This window comes from Miscanthus floridulus, chromosome 19 (assembly GCF_019320115.1).
Source record: "Miscanthus floridulus cultivar M001 chromosome 19, ASM1932011v1, whole genome shotgun sequence".
NCBI classification, from domain to species: Eukaryota; Viridiplantae; Streptophyta; class Magnoliopsida; order Poales; family Poaceae; genus Miscanthus; species Miscanthus floridulus.
In genome coordinates this window covers 116,741,155-116,743,919 of record NC_089598.1, presented here as the reverse complement: position 1 = coordinate 116,743,919, position 2,765 = coordinate 116,741,155, and the positions used below count along the sequence as shown (strand labels likewise).

Genomic DNA, 2,765 nt, shown 5'->3' with positions numbered 1-2,765 from the left:
TGAAATCAAGTGTGAAAGCAAGTATGGAATAATTGAAAAACAATTGATTATAGGACAATCAATCAACTAGGTTATGGATATCATTCATCCCCGAGTTGTCATATAGTGAATAGGACTGTATGCTCATGTTTTTCCATCATCACTGCCTCCTCCATCTTAGGAACTCCGATGCGATAAGTCCTCCACTTTTTTTTTTCAAAAGTCAAAGCACTTCCTAAATACATTTCTAAGTAGTAAAACATGAACAAAAATATTCAGATGCAGTAACGATACTAAATTTATGGTCTTTTCTTTGATTCTTCATTTCCCCTAGAGCCACCTAGCTTGCACTGCTTTTCACTTGTCCATATTGAATTGGGCACATTATTTCAAAGGCACAGTATTGCTAAAAGTGTTTGGTAGTGTTGATGGACACGCCAAGGCCAACTAGTGATCGTATACCTTTGGGGGACCTTACAAATACAACACGTGAAGGTATATAAACTTTTACAGCCTCTCTACATGTTTTGTGTTTATATGTTTTCAACTCCCCACCAAAATTTATTGAAGGAAATCATACAAAATCAGGGTTGGTGCCACTAGATGGGGATTGTAATGAGGAGAAGAGGCAGAGGGAGAGAGAACAGTATGCAACAATGTCTGATGAAAAGGGGACTGAAAGAAACAAGAAACCCCGTCAAAGGTATCATATGAGTAACCAAGAGAATGTTGATTTTGAAAACAATATGGCTTCCCATTCAACAGGTATGGAGGTATTGTTGAGTGTCATTTTGACTACCATTCGCGTTTTAATTAATAACAATTATTATGTTTTGTATTGCAGATGCGAATACACATAATGAAATAGACAAAAATAGTGACTAGCTCCATAGGCAGTCAACGTACAGTAATGGCTTTCAACAATTATCAGGTTACTTATTCTAGTAAAAGTATTTATTGGTGCGGCAACTGAAATTATCGTGTCGACATAGTTTGCTTATTGTATGGTTCAATTTTAATTATATGGTTATATTTGTAGACGGTACGAAACCTTTAAGTTGCATTAGTGGCACTGATGACATGCATGACATTGATAGTGAGCAAGATATCAGCACTATTCATGAAACGGGTACACTTTTGTATCCATTGCCTGATATTCTTGTGAATTGTGCCTGTGTTAGTTTCTTACAGGTGTGCTTAGACACCGTCTTAGCATGCGTTGATTAAGATGTCATTCCATGATATGTAGGTTCTGGATATGCACCCAGTCCCATCAACCGGCTTGTCACGTGTCCAAAAGAGCGTAAGCATGATCTTGATAGAGCAAGAAAAGTTGCAATGTCTCCTGAAGAAAGGGCGCTACAGAATAAGAGACGATGTGATTTGTATGCACAAAAAAAGGCATAAAAAAGTCTACAAAGATGCTACAAATGACTCCAAAGGAGACTTCCCTATCAACAGGTATAGCAATAATATTGATTTCTTTACAGTAAAAAATTCCATGGTGTCGTAGGATATTTATTATATTAATAAAATTTTAGACAACCCTATCCTTTTAATCATCGGAGGAAACGAGGAATCACACCCTCCTGGTGATATTGACGATAGTTTAACTGAGACGGATATCAACACTATTCATGAAACGGGTACGCCTTTATAGAATCGTGGCTTTGTTTTTAGTTACTAAAGGAGTTTGAACACCATTGTACATGACACTGTTGTGTAAAGTTTATTATCACACAATTTGAATTGTTGTGTGTCCTTCATCGATGAGACATTGAGACCGTACTTTTTCTTATTACATTTAGGTGTTGTAAATGCATCCAAATCCATCGACAATATTGTCACGTGTCCAAAAGAGCGTAAGCGTGAACTAGATAGAGCACGATGGGCTACACTGTCTCCTGAACAAAAGGCGCTAATAAACAAGAGGCGGCGTGACTTGTATGTGGCGAAGAATGCTGCAAGAAAACTGCAAATGACTCCACAAGAGAAGAAGTTGAAATGAAAAGAGAGCAACAAAAAATACAATATGATGGTGAAAGAACATCGAGCCAATAATTTGCATCAAGACTCAATCGCCATGGAGAGCCCTCACTTTAACCCTAAGCTTATTTTCCCTTCTTCACCTCAATCACCTAAAGCACCTTCACACGATATGGAATTATGTGAATTGACGGGTGTCGGGTACCATAAAACGGGGTACCCCGATCGCATACCAAAAGAATCACTTAAACGCCATCGAAAACAAAACCAAAGGATAAGCCATTTGTTAAACCCCGGCCTCGCCCAAACCCACTGGCAACGACCCGTCGCTTCCGCCTCGGCCAGTATCCTCGATAGCGCATCGTGTTCTATTAATGCGCCAACCACCCCGCAATATCAGCCGGACGACGGCTCGACACTATGGAGCGGTCGACAAGACGGGAAGTCACGTCTACGCCATACCGTCCTGGACCAGGCACGGCGGGGATTACCAGTCACTGTGCTCTGGTGCTGTGCCCACGATCATCACCTGCATTACACTATGCCACCTAACCCCCGCCCTAGAGACAACGCGGCATGGGGGGTCAAGTCTGGGACACCATAGCCTCGAAATCAGCGTATGTCACCAACTACTCCCTCCAAACCTCAGCAATCCACTTCAGGGTCTTGGCAATTCTAGGATTCATGTCTGCCGAGCCTCCCACGACGGCCCGGTCTCAGCACCAACTGAGCCTCGGCTTCTCGAGCAGTCAACACACGATGATTAACACGCCGACTTCCGCGCTCGCTTCGAGATAGCA

At 41.7% G+C, this 2,765-nt stretch overlaps 1 pseudogene; it reads left to right on the top strand.

Annotated features, from left to right (window-relative positions):
• The first annotated feature begins 407 nt into the window (after positions 1-407).
• LOC136528634 (uncharacterized) lies at positions 408-1,639 on the top strand (annotated as a pseudogene).
• Positions 1,640-2,765: the final 1,126 nt, after the last annotated feature.